Genomic DNA, 19,306 nt, shown 5'->3' with positions numbered 1-19,306 from the left:
CTCCACAGGAGAGATGCTCCAGCCCTCTAATCTTCCTCAAGTCCCTCCTCTGGACCCACTCCAACATCTCTATTTGTAATGTATTTCTTGCATTGGAAGCCCCAGACTTGGATGTTGTACTCCAGATGGGGCCTCATGAGGGCAGAGATGAGGGGGACAATCACTTCCACCCCCCACCCCTCCGGCCACCCCTCTTTTGATACAACCTAGGATTCTGTTGGCCTTCTGAACTGCAAGCGTACACAAGCTAGCTCCAAGAAAACTTAGATCTTGAAGGCATGAGGTCCCCATGTCCCCACTGCTGCTGAAGCAGGCTTGCTAGGGGCTGGCAGAAACACCGTTCACCTCTGAGGCAAGGAGCCAGGGTTGCAAAGCCCTCAGGGACAGCAGAAGTCAACTAAAACAGTAACTTTCTCAGATTGAAATATCCCTATGCCTGGGACAGACCCAAGGATTTGTTCCAAAGCTTTTTTCAGAGCTGGTGAGCAGATCACACAGGCAGTCCCCATCAGCGGCCAAAACTGGAAGAGGCAACAAGTGGTTGGCAGCCAGGTTGACAGGGAAAGGTTGCAGGGGTGAGTCCTGGCCGAGAGATCCAGGATCCATCCATCACTCAGCCCAGAGCTATAGCAACATGAAGGGACAAGACAATCAATCTTTCTAGCTTACTTGGCTACATCATCGAAGAACATTAAGCACTGCATCATAAGGTTGCTTACTTGGAAAGATATTTCGAGTCCACAGTGTACTGAACCGTAGCATACTGAGCAAGGATGGATGGGAGATTATTGAGTGCTTTGTACAGAGACAGCAAGCTTCTTGGTGCAGCTAGAAAGGACCACACAAAGATCACAGACATGACCTATACAGACCTTACGCTCGTTTAATCATGCCCCAGGATCTATGCAATGAAATACATTTGAATCTCTCTGGCAAGAACGCAATCCTGCAGAGTGCAAAGACACCGCAGTACAAGCAAGGTTAGAGATGGCTGAGACAGAGGACATAGGAACTCAATCTCACTTTGGCACAAGGACCCATCTATCCCTGCCTTGTAACAGGTGGAAGACCAAATAACAGGATGGTATTTGATAGCTCCCCAAAGAAATGTCAGGTCGCCACTCACAAGGGCAACTGGATTAAATGAACGTGATTTTTAAATTACCATATTTAGCTGTGATTAAAGCTAGCAAACAAAAAACATCGACTTATTATTACTGATTTTTTTTCTTTTTTTCTGTTTACTTGCTTCTCAGGGAAAAAAAAAAGTTGCTAGTCTTTGTGGCTAATAAACAGATTTTCATTTTTCTACAACTTGAATAATAAATAAGACATATACTTTCATTAATCAAGGTGATAACCTGCGTGCATTTTTAAACACATTAATATACTGGAGCTGCCATTCACAATTGTCTAAAAAGATATGTTCCTTTTAGTCGTAATCTATGCAAAGATCACTCTGGATAAAGATTAACAACTAGGAACCAGAAAATAAACGTTTGAACTGATGTTATTAGCTAAGTCAAACTATATTTGTACTAGATAGATGTACTAGATAGAAGTTGGTTATCAAAATATTTTACATTAATACATTTGGTTTGTTTTGCAGGGGAAACATCTTAATGGGAATCCTTGTCTCCTTGGCTTTCATCCGGGCTGTAGAATTAGTAGAGCTCAGTCTAATCGTTGGTTCTAGCTTGGAAGAGAAAAGCAAACTTTTATTTTCCAACGTTGATTCTGTCTCTTACCTTTGAGTAACTGAAGTAAACTGGGGAAAAAAAAAAAAGTTACTTGTCTGCAAAGGGAATCTCAGTTATCAAAGCGATCCCCCAAATTGATGCACTCTTGATCCTGGCAATTAGCCAGCTCAGCTGTTCTTTTAATTGTCTCTAAATGCAGAAAGGCCCATATCCTTTGACAACTATCATCGTTAAACCTTGGCCCTTCACCCTTCTTATTCCCAAGAGGAAACAGCCCAGGTCTCCCAGGCCAGCAGCAGCCCATCCCATCCCACCCCTTGTTTCCTGCCAGGCAAAGGCTGCCAGCAGGGTATGGAAATTCACTGGGAGAACTAGGATTTGCAACTGGATTCCTCATAAGCTGAACAAGGCCGTGCCTGAACGAGCCCATATGTGCCTGAGAGCTACGGATTAATGCCATGGTGGAAAAGATGAGGGAGTAGATGCTGCAAAAAGACAAAGGAGTTCAGATATGACTGCAAGAAGCAGTTAGGGGCTGACTGCATTTTAAAGCATGTACGTAACCATGACTTATTTTTGTTCCGAAAGCAACTTATGTTTTTCCCATATGGGTGTTTCAGAACACAGCCCCAAAATAACAACCTCCAATTTGTTGGAAGTGAGAGTATGGAAGAGCAGCAAATAGCCAGATTCTCCAGGAAAATAAGTAGCAGTTCATCTCTTTACAGGTAATACAGGACTCTTATAGGAGGAAGTTTGTCTTGGGAACTCCTGATCTAACTGATTTCCTCTGGCTAGGAAATCTTAGATGCAAATTACAAGATGTCTCACCACCAAGTCTCATGCTTGAAGAACACTGGCTACCAGTTGCTGAGGACATTGGCTGTTCCTCCCCCAAAAAAGCAGCTCAAAAGCTGTTCCCACAGATCTGGAAGGTGCATAAAACTGCTGTGGGGGCTGTGGAGACTGCCAAGTGATTATCTCGATGCTCATAGCAGATGTTCAGTGACAGGAAAGACAGAAAAGTGCCCTGTCAGAAGATTTTGACTACATTGTGAGGAAGACCTCTCCATCCCCTGGCCATACAGTGCACTGTGAGTTGTGGAGCCACCAAGAGAGGGGCCTGGATGCATTTACGTGCCATGGCCTTCAGCCTTGAGTCTTTTCTTTAGGCACCTATGTGCACTAAAGACTCATTTATGTCTGTTTAAATGACCCATCTGGACGCTTTCCTGTGAAACCTACTCTAGGGAATCTGTTTTAGCAGGGAGCTTGGATTTGATCTTCAGAGATCACTTCCAAGTTCTACAACTCTGCAATTCTGTGATTTATTACCGTTATTACTATCCTCTTGTGTCCACTCTTCCCCCACCAGCCCATGTGCTGTCTGAAAATATACTCCATATAGACTGCATATGGAGTCTGAAAATATATAAGGGCTGCACTGCAAGCCACCAGGGTGGAGTTTTTTCAGCCCCATGCTGTGTGCATATATTACATGCCTGGAAATTAGTGTAAGGGACATGCAAGCCTGCACTGCCTATGGGGAGGATGCCCCAGAGGAAACCAAGTATGGTGAAGACTGCACCATGCCTCCTGAAGGGCAGAGGCAAATGTCCATAGAAGGACACTCAGCTTTTACTTCAGAAGCACTTGGTTTACCCATTCTAAAAGAGAAGCCAGGAGCGAGCTAACATATATGCAATGGGGATGATCCCACGACCAGCACTCAGGAACAAGGCTGGGAGCTGAGTTACTGGCATTGTGCACATGCTCTGTGATGTCCTGTCTCCCAGAAAAGCTGCACAGTGCCAGTCCCCTGCGCAGCATTTGGGAGATGTTGGGTCCCATCTCCCACGCATGCACAGGCAGCTCTCAGAATCACACCAGCATGGAGCAGAACTGTTCCATCCATCAGCCCCTGCTATGTATTTTCACCTGACAAGAAACAAATCTGAGCCTGAAGGCTCCAGGAAGATCCTGGGGCCAAGCTCCAGACTGAGATCAGAACAATCGGAAGTCACAGGTATTTATATTAGCATATACAGTTCTGTGCATGTGAAAAACATTTTAAGGAAGACAGAAGTATCAAACATCCAGCAGATTTGCATTGTATCTTTAATGTTTAGCTCAGCATCTATGTTTAAGTTCAGTCAATAATGTGTTTTGCAATCATCAGATGCTGTATTTTGGTCCTGGCTCTTTCAGTAAAATAGTCCCAAAAGAATAGTCTGATCTACCAGTTGTGAGTACAAGTAACAAGAGGACTTACATCTCAAAGGCTTAACCAGTGAGACAGAGATGCAAGGTGGGAAGGACTGCTTAATCCATGTCTCTTTTAGGACTAGGCATTTCCCTCAAATTCTCCCTAAACATGAATACGAGGCAGCTTCCAGAAAGGACTCCAGTCAATGTATCCATGTATCCATGATATGTCTCTTCCCAAAACCTTTTCCTTAAACCTTCCCCTTTGCAGAATATTTTCCTGGACTGTGCCAATGCACAGACCACTCAAGAGTCAGGCTCTAACAGTTACTCCAGGCTGTAAGGTCCACATAAAGCTTAGACCATAGATGTGGATTATCCCAAAGGAAACCACAGCAATCTTTCGCCTGTGGGTACATAATTCCCCATGATACACTGGGATACTTCACAGGTCAGGAATGGCTTTGGACGTAAACCACGTCAGTCTGTCCATATGTCATGCATCCTGACAAAAAAGAAAGCCTCTTAGTTCCTTGCACTTAAAATCTAGTGTAAACTGTGAATTACAGGGTTGAATATCTTATTCAGGGTAGATTAACGTGTTCTAACTCTACCCTCTTTTAACTCTGATGGGGATTTGCAGCTGTGTAAACGAAATGAGAATTACAGCCATGTCTGTGCCAAAAAAAAAAAAAAAAAAAAAAAAAAAAGCTAAATATACAAATAGGCTGAACAGAATATGATTTAATCTTCAAAGCAGACACGTTTTGAAGATTTTTATTTCCCTTTCCTTCTAAAAGTCAAGATCTTGTCGCAAGCCAGGATGTACAGAAGGAGACTCTCTGCAGGGATTCACCAGCTTTTCCATTAGCTGAGGGAGCACCACAACCTACACCAGCCAAGGAATGGAGCAGTCTCTGCCTTAAGTAAAGGATGGGGACACCTCAGAGGAGCTTGCTGGACCTCACATTAAGTGAAAATGATGATGGCACTGAGCTGAGTGCAGGTCAGAGGAGATGAGGTTATTTTAAATGTTCATCCAAACAGCGATGCCTCTATACACCCAGTGGTGCCAATATACAACCAATTTGCCTTTATGTCCTGAGTCCTAAGGAGCAGAGATAGTCTATATGGGCTCAAAGAATCATAGAATCATTGAGGTTGGAAAAGACCTCTAAGATCATCAAGCCCAACTGACAGCCCATCCCCACCATGAGCACTGAACATGTCCCTCAGTGCCACACGGTTCTTGAATATCTCCAGGGATGGTGACTCCATCACCTCCCTGGGCAGCCTGTTCTGATGCCTCACCACTCTTTTGGAGAAGAAATAATTCCTAATACCCACCCTTAATCTCCCCTGGTGCAACTTTAAGCCATTAAGCAAAACCTTCCCTTATTTTGGTGGATATTAGACTGAAATCTGGTACCAGGAACCCTGTAGTCATTCAGAGACCTGATATCTTCAAGCAGCTTGCAAAGGGGGAACCTGCTGGGTTAGGTTATCCAGCCTGCTATAAAAGGCAACCTATCAGTGCACTCAGCTGATGGAGGCTTAGGACAGGTGTTGCATGCCTGGATTAGCTCTGCAACAAGGATGCCTGTTTCTCTGTACTACAACGTTTCATCTTCCAGAAGCTGGAGAGGCCACAGCTCAGTCAGCCATGCACTCGTGCCCTTTCTGGAGACACACTGAGGAGCTGTGCTTGGGGCCATTCTGGCAGTGTTGATGGCTTGAGTTAAGTCCGCCTACTTATTAAGGTGACATTTCCCCAGTCGCCCTCCAGAGCTCTGCTGCCACCAATGCCTGCATGGATGGTCTCTTAGCATTTCTGCATTTTCACTGTCTAAAGAAGACTTTTGTGCAAGAATGCCCCTGGTTTGCTTCATGTGCCAGGAACATGGAAGGAACTGCTGCTGGCAGACTCCACCAAGGGCCACCAAAGCGCTCCCTATGCTGAGAGTTTCCTGTAAGAGAAAGAGGTGCTTATGTAGGTGCAAGACTGGTGAGTAGAATGGACAGGAGAAGAGCAGAGATGGTTACATCCATTGCTGGCAATAACATACACTAGGAAGATGGGATGTGTGGGCAGAAGAGGTCTGTACCCACCTACAAACACGGACAGGGACCCCATTCCATCTGGGACGTGGCATTTAGATGAACTTCTGCCATGTCTGTGTTAACACTGCTTATGCGTGATAAAGCTTTCAGCTGCAAAATGTCACATTCTTTAAAGCCTAACCAGCCAGTCATGCTCTAGGCTTTAACAGCTGTAACTCTAATTGGACCATGAAAATTAATTGATCCGCAGCACGAAAACAGAAGTCATAGCAAAAAGAAACCTAACTGCGTTTGCTTGGTGGGAGGGTGTGCGCCACATGGGTGCTCCCCTTCACCGTCACCTCCCCTGCTGACAGAACCCTCCAAAACACTACAGCCTCTGAGATGCAACTATCACATCAATCTGCCCCATAAGCAGTGCAGTATTGCTGCTATCAATCAGCTAGTGAACAGAGGAATAACCAGCTCAGCTGGGTGATTTGCCTTCCTGCAGCTGCAAGGGCATAAGGTCAGCATCATCAAGGGATGCCAATGTAGGCTGACATCATCTTTCCACCCTCACCTGGCTTCTGCCTCCTTCCTGAGGAGAAGAGCAAGCACCCCTGTGTCCATACTGACAGCATCGTACATCATTTCTCAGCAAAATTATTTCTCCTGCATCCCATCATGCCAACAAGAATAGCTCCAGATCTCAGTGAGGGGAGAGGAATGTACAGGGCTGAATTACAGAAGCAAAGAAAATTCTTCCAAGAGACACTCAAATGCACAGTCTCCCATTTCTTATTTATTTATTCCCATTGCCACAGAGCAGATCTGGAAATCTGCAGTGGAGAGTGCTGAGGGCTGAGGTGTGCTGCAGCCTGCCATGGGAGGGCTGCCAGGTCCTGTCACAGGACTGTCCCCAGTGAGCAGGGCAGTGAATGTTCCTGGGTTATTTAGGGGCCAGGAAGGCTGGCGTTCATAGCAATGGCATGTTTACTTGCCAAGTCCTAGAGATGGAGGAGGTGCTAAGATGGTAACTCCTTGCACATACCAGAGTCTGAGGTGTGCATGTGATAGAAAGCAGTGTGATTCTCAACGCTTCCCCTGGAGATGAGCCCAAAGCCAGCCACATCCCAGCTTCCAGACACTGTCAGGGCATCAGTTTAAGTGTTCTGCTTTCAGACTCACAATTAACAGTTCTCCCTCCTCCTTGATGTCTGCATCCTTAGAGTGTTTTTGGACTGTGGTTCTATCCTCTGTTAATCTTCCCGTCTCAAACATGTCCTATGTGTGAAGGTTTTACCACTTACAGAGGGACAGATTAACAGCTGTTATCCCTCTTCAACCAAAGGGACTTGTATTTGAGGTAGAGAATGCTCTTGTTTTAGTTTCTGACTTCATAAAAGAGATTATCTGCTCTCTTGTAGGAAAGGCTTGATAGTTGTTTCATTTATAAAGCTGCTTAATTCCTTGATTTGCTGAGGGATCACAAAGATCTTTGTGAGATCCATGTGAACAGCTCAAGAGGCCAGAGAGGGAAAGGGAAAGGAATTTCTCCAGAGAGTATTGAAGAACTGCACTGCCATCTCTGCTCTCAGCAGTAACAGATTTTTGGACAGGTTTGGCCTCATCAGGACCTAAGGTCTTCTGTTCTTGAAATATCAGGGTCAGACCATGATCCCAGGGGTGTGGGTTCAATCCTCACTCTAAAATGGGCATCTCAAAAGCAGGCGTCTCCTCTACATGTTTTTGTGGTGGATTCTGGCAGGGTATAGCTGAGAGAACAAAGAGATGTGGTCCTCTGTGAGAAGAGGGTGATTTCAGCTGGGTTCCAGGCAGAGGAGTCACAAGACACTCCACAATTCCCAAAACCTTGTTGGTAACAAAAGGACCACACATTAGCTCATATTTTTCCAATGATTTACTGGCCAGAATCACGTAAAGAGAAGGTATTGCCTTTCAAGGCTGTGACAGAAACCAATGTAGGCCAAATTGTGTTTGTTTTCTGGCTGACACGCATGGCCTGCACAGCCAAGATCAATTTGCTGCCCTTTATTTCTCTCAAGTGGCTCTTTAGACACTGATGCTTCGCATTTCTCCCTCCCAGGGCACGTCTGTGCTTTTTGCTGTTTTCAACAGTTATTGTTTTACGCAATGTGATCTTACTGTCCTCTTTCACATATACCTTCCCTCTCTAGGCTGTTGATGTGCCGGTGCTTTTGAGATTGGATTGGTGAACACATCTTGAGACGATTTGTGACTGTAGGCTGGGTTTCAGAATCAAGTGCTTTGTTGGGGTCCTTTCTGAGAACTGGAGGAGGGCCAGGCATGTCCACTTTACTGTGCAGCCATCCATCTCCCTGGAGTTTCATAATAATACCCATCTGTTCTCTAGCTTGCTTACGAGAAAGGACCGTGGGGTTACAGTGGTACCAATTAGCACATCTTGTTGAGACTGCATTTAAAAATATTCACTGCCCATCTGCGTGGAGAGAAAAATCCATTTCTGTTAACGAGGTTGTTTTTCTCCTGACTCTTGCTGTCTGCATGGTACAATGAGACTTAGGAGGAAAGCCTCATACCAGGGGAACAAGTGCCTTACTTTGAATGAAACTGGCCAGTCATCTCTGGGGGGTGAGAGAAAAGTTCTAGGATGTGACAAGTGACAGAAGAACACAAAGTAGGGGAAGTGTTTGTAATGTTCTCCCTTCTCATCCCCAAATCCCACTGGAGACAAAGCCTAAAAAGGTATGTTGCTATGCCTGGTGTGCTGTATCAAGCAGGACATGGTCACTTGCATTCTGCTGATTAAAAAAAAGGGACCCGGTAGAGCAGTTTAATGGTTTTCCATAACACAGCTGCTGCACAAAACTCCACTGAGATATGCTTGTCTTACAGAGGCCCTTAAAGATCTCACGGCAAGTGTGTCAGACATATCTCACATTCAGTGACTCCAGCTCCATATTGTTTGAGTGCTTTATGTAGGATCGTTTTTATTCTCCATGACAATGGCAGACAACAGAAAGCAGCAGAGATGTGAAGGAATTTGGCTGTACTCTCATCTGAGGGCAGCTTTGGCAGTCAGGCTAAGCTCAAGAAAATGGCTGGCATTCTCTCACTGTGCGAACAGACAGACGTCAGGGCGGCAGCGGAACAATGAGGAGGCTCTCCACAGCTCAGTGGCCACCCCCCTCCAAGAGCTCTCCATTCCATTTTTAGATCTATTCACTGATGACTTCCTCCTCTAAGCTGATAGTAGCAGTGAAGCACCATGAAGTCACTGTGGTGCCTCCTGTACCTCCTCTGAATGCCTGGGATCTGACTTCATATCTGTGTCCAAATGCCAGGCTGGGCTTGCTACTGGTGCCACAGTAAGAGGAACGCAAAGCAACCATGGCTAAAGAGGGTCCTGGTGGACAAAAACCTGGACATGAGACAGCACTGTGCTCTTGCCATCCAGAAGACTAACAGTATCCTAGGCTGCATCAAAAGAAGGACAGCAAGCAGGGAGAGGGACGGGATTGCCACTCTCTGCTCCACTCTCATGACGCTCCATCTGGAGTACTGCATCCAGGCTTGGGACCCCCGCTCAGGAGGGATGGGGAGCTGTTGAAGTTGGGTCCAGAGGAGGACCACAACGGCGATAAGAGGGGTGGAACACCTCTCACATGAAAAAAAGGTTGAGGGAATTAGGCTTGTTCAGCCTGGAGAAGAGACAGCTCTGGGGAGACCTCATTGCTGCCTTTCAGTACTTGAAGGGAGCTTACAAGCAGGAGAAGGACTGACTTTTTACAAGGTCTGATAGTGATAGGACAAGGGGGAATGGCATTAAACTAAAAGAAGCAAGATTTAGGCTATACGTTAGGAAGAAAATTTTTACTCAGAGCATGGTGAGGCACTGGCACAGCTGCCCAGATAGACCGCAGGTGCTCTATCACTGGAGGTTCAAGGCCAGGTTGGAGGGGCCCTGGGCAGCCTGAGCTGGTAGGTGGCAGCCCTGTCCATGGCAGGGGGTTGGAACTGGATGATCTTTAAGGTCTCCTAAGCCATTCTATGGTTCTATGATTCTATGACTCTACAAAATAGCCAGAAGCAACTCTGGCTTGACTGTGTGGTGTATTTGTCTGCCAGCCAGAAAACTAAATGCAACCTTGGCCTATGTCATGCATTATTCTCTGTCACAGCTTCAAAAGGCATACCTTCTCTTTACAAGAATCTCCATCACCATAAGCAGATGCAGGTGATATTCCAGGACTACTCTACTTTTGTGGGACAGTTAGAGAATGCCTTTAGTTAGACAGTTAGTAAACTTTTAGTGCAAGCAAGAGTTAAAAACTGAGTTGCAACATGTTTCTCAACTATTTATGACTTGTGTAATCTCAGGGGAGTTGCTAGTGACGTGCTTCAGTCGTAGGTCTGCCTACCTTCCTTCAGCAATGAGCAGAGGGAGGTGACAGTACCTGCCATCTCACTCTCACTGCTACCCACTATTTTCTCCTTAGTGTCATAACATGGGCTTGATCGAACAAGAGAGTTGAGTGGAACTTACAGACACGGGCCACTGAAGCTGAGGACCTTTTGGGATGGACTACATTCAGGTATCATCTCACCCAGGCAGTGATGAACAGACAGTAACATTCTTCTCACCTGTGAGCCCACTGAGTCTGGGCTTATTGTGAGCAGGCTGTAGGAGCAGCACTCCCCTCTACAGGTGGCAGGATATGGTGTGGCCATCCCTCCCTCCTTTCACATCACAGATCCATTTTTAGGAGTCCTGTAGGCCATACACAGGCTGGCTGTGAGACAGAAGTTGGGGCAGAGCATGTCCCAGGGCCTGAAACAAACTGTCCGGACTGCAGTCCATCACAGCAACCTATTTGTGACAGTCTTCCTTACGTTGCATCTCAAGTGCCTCTTCAGCTGATATCTCAGCTGGATCTGTGGGATGTGTTTTTGACAGCTGTTAAAGGACATTGAAGGCAGCTTGTGTAACTGTTCTCCTTTCATAGGCGCGTGTGGATTTATGTCAGATCAGTTGGGATGAGCTCGCTGACTCCCTCTGCCACCTTCCCCTGCTCTCTGCCATCCCGAGGATGAGAAATGCCTAGACATACCACCAAAATAAATAAATAAATAAATAAATCGTCTATGATAGCTTTCTCCCAGCAAACTGTACAACAAAGGCCCTGAAGCTCAGAGTCTGGAGTGCTGGAAAACTGCATCCTGTTGAGAGGTGCTTTCCGTAAAGAAAGAAGCTGTCTGGACACAGGTAAAGAACAGGCTGAGCTTTGCCCAGCCAAACGCTCCCCACATCTTCTGATAATTGGTTGCTTAAAGAAGCCTGGCCAGCTTCACTGAGAAACATAGCAGGGCATGCTTGGCAAGTCAAGGCAGTAAGGATATCAAAACGTTAAGATCTGGGCAGCCAAGGCTCTGAGCTAATGAGGTGGCTATACAGGAAGCCCTAGCACATCCGATTAGGTATTAATGGGGCACCAAAGTTGTTCCCAGCAGTGTCAATACCACCTCTCCAAACATTTTGAAGCATGAGTCACTTTCCCCAGAATCATGAGACTGGCTTGCATGTTATTAATATTTATTTTCTAATTGAAAATAGGAAGAATCTGTCATTACTTCCAAACCTTTGGGTTCGTAGGGTAAATTTAAATGACACAGTGATGTTTCTGTAAGCACAGAGACTTTGGCTTGTTGTCTTTGCGTTGCTTTTCCTGCTTTAAATGAAAGCTGAGATTTCTTTTTCTCATCACATGGATCCAAATCTGGGACAGACTGAATCTCGTCAGCTGTTAGGAGATTTACCATAAAATCACAGGGATTTGCACTGGTTATTGAACAGCAATATGCTAGGCTCAGTGCAGCACCCTTTTGCAATTCTGCCCAAGCTTCCTATCTGTCCACTTTAAAGCTCTCTTTGCTGGCAAGAGCTTAAACTAGTTCAGATAGAGTGAGGACAACATATTTATTCTCTCTTTGCCCTTTTCAGTATTCTCAAATAAGCATGATAGATACAGCTGCTAAAAAACTCATAACTAAGGATGCAATGAGCAAAGACAGCTGATGAAAGCAAATCACCAGTCGTGTCCATAAACTGCTTTATGATGGAAAAGCCACTTGGCAATCCATTCCGCAAACAAAAGCCTTTCTTCTCACTGCCTTTTTTGCAGGGGAGAATAGAAAAACAGGCAAGAAGACCAAGCAGGTCACCCTTATCAGTGCAGTCCTGGCTGCGTTCTGGTGGGTGACAGATGGGGTAAGGGGTGATTTGGAGGTCTCTGCTGTTGCCCAAAGTCTAGCAAAGCCAGAAGAAAGAGAATGGCAGGGTGAGGACTTTTGGGGTCTGGCAGTGCTCTGGCAGACTGCTGATTTCCACACAGCTGCCTGGGATGCAAACTGCACGCCAATGAGGCTTTGTGCAAAGTGCCCTTTCACACCTTCCCAACCTGTGTGTGATTGCCTAAGCCCGAAGAGGCAGATACTGGGGTTGCCATGCCAACTGGTGTCCCCAGTTCCTTCTATTCATCTCCCCAACAGAAAAAGCACCCAGGAATGGTCCAGATGCCATACCCATTGGTGGTATCCCTCTAGGGCCTGGGAATTGTGCATCCCCATAGCCTCTGTGCCTCTGATGAGGCATCGCAGACCAGCAGCAGTTCTACATCATCCTCCCAGTGCATCACCTGTGCTGCTGAACTGGTTTCCAACATGCACCAGCACCCTTGAGCCTGTGCTGTCACTCAGTGGAAGAACTGCACGCATGGCATGAATCCGCGTGCCTGGTTTCCTTTCTGCCGCATTAAAATAGCATAAAGTGTCTCTCGGAGACAACAAGAAGAAGGAATTGCTATTTTGGGGCACTTATGTAAACTGACTTCAAACGCAAAAATGAAAAAAAAATCAAACTCCTTATGTTTCTTCCCCTGCCCCCTCCCTTATAAAGAGCACTGTACAGAGGTTTTTTTGCATGATAAAAGGGTCAAATCCTCAAGACAGAACAAAAAGGCGAGGTGACTTAGGTCTGTACCACATGGAGCTGCCTGGCAGATGAAGCAGCTCTGAGTTTTTGCATTTTATCCCAATTAGCAGAGATTTCCAGCAGTGAACAAATTCTTGTGGTTATCCTCTTCCTTTCCCTGCCTTTGTTTGACCTGCCACATAAATCAGAGCTCCTTTTCTCTGCACTCTGCCACTATCAGGAGTGGGAATCCTGATGGGTAAGTTTGGCACTAATTAAATTTGTCCCTTCTGTTCATTTCACGGATGTAGTTGCCCTCTGCTTTGAAGCAAAGCGCAGGTCGGAGCCAATGGGAGCCTTTAATAATGTGGCCGTCTCATCCAGCGCTGAAGGCAGAAAGTTTTCTTGCTAATTGGATTGTTGTGAGATTACCTGAGGAGGAACAAGCTCCTCTGGACAGAGGAGGGCTGAGAGCACACAGAGTCGTGGAGAAGGTAATGGGCAAATTTATACTTCTGTACACGTCCTCTGAGCCTTCAGCCAGAACAAACACACAGAAAATGCCTTGGGCCCTATTTCCTATGCCTCAGCAGCTTGCTTAGTCATTTGAACCAGATAAAAGCAATTGTGATAGGCTTCCATGTCAAAATGATAGCTTTTTACACCACTGAAAGCGGGGTTCTAGGTTTGTACAGCATGGCAAGAGTGCTTGCAGCAAAGCTAAGTTGGTGATGCCTTACAGCATCTGTTGTGCAGGGCATTGCCCCAGCCTGAGGACCCCCATGAAAATACGGAAGTTTAGTCTGGATTCTATTTTTTTACTTAAAAACTGAGATGCCGGTCTCTGCTGCTGCAGAGAAAAACCTGACCTTGCAGCACTTGAGGGCTTTTTTTCCTCTTTTCTAGTTTGTTTTAATCTTGCAGCTTTCCAGGCTGCCTCGAGCTGTTGAGGGTCTGACATACATTCGTGGCAAGCTTGCAGCAGGCAACAGCCTTCTGAAAGCCAAAGCGGCTTTGCGTGCGGGTTCCCTCCAAGGACACAGACGAGGTTATGAATTCATCCATTATTAGCTTTACTTCTCTGGGAGGTTTTGGTACTCCACAGCCAGTGCTTGCTACATACACACCTCTTGGCCATCCAGCTGGTGCCTTGCACAGAGGAAGAGATGAGGACTCTATTTCCAGCCCTGCTGCTGGAAATGCTGGCTATTTGCATGGCCCTTTGCAGACAGATACGACTAATTCTGCTCATGCTCCGAGCTGGCCAGCAGCCACAGAGCTGATTAGCTCAGGCTCAATAATTCCTCAACGATGGTTGCTCAGTTTCCAGATAGTTTTGAGTGTGGGCAGAGGGAGCTCACATCTGGAGGTGCTCACTGTCCTGTGTCAACTGAGGCTCATCGCTTAAAAACCTGCATCCACATTTGGTTTCCCCATCTCTAACCTGTCCCTGTTTGTTGCAGGGGAGTTGACCAGCCTTTAATGGTCCCTTCCAGCTCAAATGATTCTGTGACTCTATGATTCTACAAAACTGCTGAAATATTTGTGCTCCAGCTCCTTTCTAGGAGTTGCAGTGTGTGTGGAGATATTAGCAGAAGTTGCACTAAGAGTACATAGTATTACCATCATTATTATTATAATGGATTTCATTCCGGATCTGGAGTACATGATTGCAGTCCTCTGAGAGGGGCAAGAACAAAAAGAAATATAAAAAATGATCTGTCATTCTCACCTGTTCTTTACTCAGGAATTATTCTCATTCACTGACTCCCTTTGATTATAAACAAAGGCGTATAATATTTCTTGGATCAAAGGAATAAGACGTTTTTCAATCCCCCAAACTTCCTTTTTTTTTTTTTTTCTTTTCTTAATGAAAGGAGCAGTAAAAAAAAAAAAAAAAAAAAGAACAGGGAGCAATAGAAAAAAAGAAAAAGCAATGTGCTCACACAAGCTCTAGCATAAGACTGGTCTGCTATAGAGGAGGGCACAGCAGCAATCAATCCCATGCTGAGGACACAGCATCCATACTGACCATCAGCAGGCAGCGGCTGCTCTTCTGGAAAGAGCCAGTGAAGCTCAGAGCCAAACAAAATGTGCCCAGAGTCACAGAGATGTACAGCCAGTACCAACATGCAGCATCAGAGAAGGTGACTGAAGAAGGTCTCTTCATACTGCACAGCTTCAGTGGAAGATAAGGACCATCAAGTCCAAACCTTGGTTCTACACAGAACCACTCAAAAGTCAGACCGTATGTCTAAGTGTGTTGACCAGATGAACTCTGGCATCTCGGGGCTGTGCCCACTGCCCTGGGCAGCCTGTTCCATGCCCACCAACCTCTGGTGAAGAACCTCATCCTAATCTCCAACCTAACCTTCCCCTGACACAGCTCCATGCTGTTCCCCCAGGCCCTATCGCTGTCACAGATAGCAAGCTCCACGTTTCCCCTTCTCTCCCCAAATGGAGACCAAAATAGAGCAACCGGTCACGGTTAGCAAAGCGTGCGCTACGGAGGGCTCGAGCTCATCAGTCTGTCTCCATTTCATGCATTTTTCATGCATCGCCTCTTACTTCTGAGCTATTCATTATATCTTTGTTTTTACCTGCATCTAATGAGCCTTTACTGTGCTTTTGATCAGAGATTTTTCTGTGAAGACTTTTGCAAGGCTCTTCTCTTTTCATCTTCCTCAACTCCTCCTTCTCTTCTGCCCTCCTTAGTTGTTCGTTTATCATCACAGGTAAAAATCTTTGAGAGACAATCGTCAGCCCTGGTAAGTGAGTCAGGAATAGTGAAAGGGAGGAAATAAGGGCACATCCTGTGGTGCCAAATAGCAGCAGCAATAGAAATAGTCCCCAAAGCATTCTTTCTCTCTAGGAAGATCCTAGATGGTGCCATCCAGAGGAGAGCCTTGGGGGCCTCCTGAATGAACCCTTCCTCTCAGCATCATATACCAGCAGAGACAAGCATGGGCTCGCTGCCATCCATGCCATTATCACTGGGCCAGGAGCAGCTAGGAAGATGGGTCCTGAATGGAGACTGAACGTCATGATTTCTCCCTACGCCTACTCCTTCCTGCAATGTCAGTACAGTCACTGTCAGGTGAGTGCATCACTTCTCCTTCTGCATGGGTAGGACATGATTTGGTGGCTTTTCCTCCAGTAGGGACTGAGAGACGACATAACAACCCCCTTAGTACTCACTGAGTGTACAGAAATGAATTGTTATCCACTTCATCCAAAGAAGGGCAACAAAGCTGATGAGGGGTCTGGAGCACAAGCTTAATGGGGAGCAGCTGAGGGAACTGGGATTGTTCAGTCTGGAGAAGAAGAGCTCAGGGGAGACCTTATGGCTCTCTACAGTGACCTGAAACAAGGCTGTAGCAAGGTGCGGGTCAGCCTCTGCTCCCAAGTAACAGTGATAGAACGAGAGCGAATGGCCTAAACTTGCACCAGGACAGGTTCAAGTTGGATATTAGGAAAAAATTCTTCTCAGAAAGAGTGGTGCTGCAGTGGCACAGGCTGCCCAGGGAGGTGGTGCAGTCACCATCCCTGGAGGTGTTCCAGAACCAGGTGGATGTGGCACTGAGGGACGTGGTCAATGGGCATGGTGGGGGTGGGCTGGCAGTTGGAATAAATGATCTTAGAGGTCTTTACAAGCTTAATGATTCTGTGACTCATTATTTTTCCTCTTGTTCTTCCCTGAAATACTATTGAATACACTTTTATTGATGGTTTTTGAAGGGTTTTTTTTAGCCTTAATCTTGATTCCTACCAATTTTCCAGAGATGGGGAAAGTTTTATAAAGTTTCAACAATGGGATGAAAATGAAAGGGTGCGTGCATATCTGGTGAGTAAATCCAGATGTGCTGTGCCCTGAGTGGCAAAAGGAAAGAGAGAGACTAGAAATGCAATCTTTTTCCATCATATTTCATTAAAATATAATTTAAAAATGATTCATAGCAAAATGCAGCAAATAAGTGATCTGGATGCTTTTCACTGCAAAGTAATGCTTTTTCATTTTGCAGGCATCTCAGTAAATATTATTAACCCATCTCACACCCTGGGACGCTGAGAAATTACAGATTCATAAAGAAATGTGGACAGTTGCCCTTTGAAGGGAACAATAAGACAAGCCAGATCACCATCTTCTCAAATGTGTGCCTTCTCTACCTGTATTCTCCCCAAGTACTACTGCTCTCACTCACAACTGATGATCATCACTTATTTTCCTGCACACCATAATACCCCTGGAGGAGTTTAAATGCCCAGGGAGTACAAGTAATTCAGGGGAAGCATTGTGTTTGCCCATCTATGTGCTACTCAGGGCATAATACCTACCTGCAGCTGAGTGGCTCCTGAACACTAACTTTCCAGCATTGCCTGAAGGGAGGGGCACCACGAAGGAGAAATGAATGTGGGAGGGAGGGAGGGAGGGAAGGTGAGGGGGTGGAAAAACGAGCCTGCTTTACTGAATAATGAGGGGAGTGAAAATGAATGGGAAGAGAGAGAGAATAGCTGGTTTAAATATTTAATCTCTGTTGCATATGCTTTTGAAGAGGAGACAAAAGCCGTGGAACATCTTTTGTCTTGAACTAATTCTGACCAGAACTGAACAGCATGTGATTGTCACTTCTGTCATTTTCCTTAAGGTGGAGAGAAACAGATTGGTCCTACTGCATCAGCCCATCGTATCAGTCTGCATCTCCAACTGCAGCCAGCATCGGGAGCTGCAGAAGGGATGGCTCCAGATGGTGACACCTCTGCTCCACGAGTGTGCACTGCCCAAATGCTGATGCTGGCGAGTGCACCAAGCAGGCAGGCACAGCCCCTGGTAGTCATGGTGGTTCTTGCAGCCACAGCCTGCAATGCTCTGAGACTGCGTTAGCCACATGAGAAGCTCAGCTTGGATTTCTTCATACAGTAGGAGTAGGAGGAATAAATGCCTTCGGAGCATATTTCATTGTATGTCTGACATTTATATCAGTGAATAGCCACAGGCTCTAAGAAAGATCGATGGTCTCTGATTGACCAGAGAAAACTGCTGAGATGGGGAACTTTTTCTCTTCTTATGGCCATAGCTTTAACACTCTGATTCGTTTATTCCCTTTTCAGCCCTGGAAGCAGAAAGGTACTGCCATCCCTGCTTCTCCAGTGGGCAAGTACTGAGAATTAACCTTATTTCTCCACAAGGTACCCCAAGAAGCCACGGGAAAAGCAGGGATACTTGAGCCACAAGGGAAGTCTTGGCCTTTTGTTAACTGCTGCTGAGCACACTCAGAACAAAAAAAAAAAGGAAAAAAAAAGGAAAAAAATACCCAACAACATAGCCACAGCAATGTCTGTGAGCCTCTGAAGACTCATAGTCAGCAACTGTCTTTTGAAGGCTTTCTTTAGAAGTGACTTCTTACTAGCTATCTGCTGAGAGACCAAATAATACCAAGGTGCATAGCCAAGAATGTTCCCATCCTATTTTGATGTGCTTAAAGGAAATGGAATGGCTAGCTTAAATGCTGGAGAAGACAACTGAGTGGGAGTTTGGGCTTGATGAAGGCAGCTAGGCAAGAGTTTTGCATTTGGTTTACAAAGATCTTGAGTAGGCTGAGATTCCAGGCTGATGAGATGGTCTCTACAATGACTACAATTCTCTACACTTTTTTTTTTTTTTTTTTTTTTTTTGCAAAGAACTCAGGTTCTTGCAAACTATAGACATGAAAGAGGAGTATATTCTCTGTAGCAGAATAGGACTTTAATTTTATGCTAATTTTGTCAGCAGCAATTCTTCCTGTGGCATCAACACCATTATGCTGGTCACTAAGTTTGGATCTAAGCTACACAGATTGCAGACAAGTCAACAAAGATGACACCTCTCAGTGAAGGTTTGATCTGAACCAATGGCTTGGGAGTGAAAATCATCATATCTTTTTCCTATCTGAGCTATAAAAATGCTCATCAACTTTGTACCAAAGAGAAAAGACTTGAGTTGACAGTGGTGTTGTGGTCTAAAAAGAGCCGAGTTCAGATCATTGCCCATTAGCAGTTCACTGGCTCCTGAAAGAAGCCAGCAATGTTTTGGTGGTGCTGTGCCAAGCTGTGCTCTTCCTTCCCAAATTTGAAGCTGTCTGTACAAGGAGGAAGCCAGGAGCTGCTGCTTCCCAAAAGAAAAGAACCTATGGAATTCCACCAAAACAGCACAAATTCTTGTGGGAATTCTTGAGAGGAAACAGATGATGAAGTTGGATGATTATTTTCTTCAAAGAATAGTAAATTTGATCAAAGAGAAAGTGAGAGAAAATGTTGAGAGACTTGGAACTACGAGTATATTTGGATTTGAGAAATCATACCTCCCTTCTCGTTATTTTTTGTTGTTGTTTTTTTTTTATTGTCAAAA

At 45.5% G+C, this 19,306-nt stretch overlaps 1 long non-coding RNA gene across 1 annotated transcript; it reads left to right on the top strand.

Moving 5' to 3' along the window:
* The first annotated feature begins 5,641 nt into the window (after window positions 1-5,641).
* LOC122190433 lies at window positions 5,642-18,632 on the top strand. The gene is made up of 3 exons (XR_006182125.1): window positions 5,642-5,910; window positions 15,798-16,018; window positions 17,568-18,632. It is a non-coding gene; the product is annotated as an uncharacterized LOC122190433 (long non-coding RNA).
* Window positions 18,633-19,306: the final 674 nt, after the last annotated feature.

Source organism: Lagopus leucura, unplaced genomic scaffold (assembly GCF_019238085.1).
Source record: "Lagopus leucura isolate 7727_CA_CO unplaced genomic scaffold, USGS_WTPT01 Super-Scaffold_100159, whole genome shotgun sequence".
In the NCBI taxonomy this organism is placed as follows: domain Eukaryota; kingdom Metazoa; phylum Chordata; class Aves; order Galliformes; family Phasianidae; genus Lagopus; species Lagopus leucura.
The sequence above is the reverse complement of the archived record's forward strand: the minus strand, read 5'-3'. Positions and strand labels throughout refer to the sequence as shown.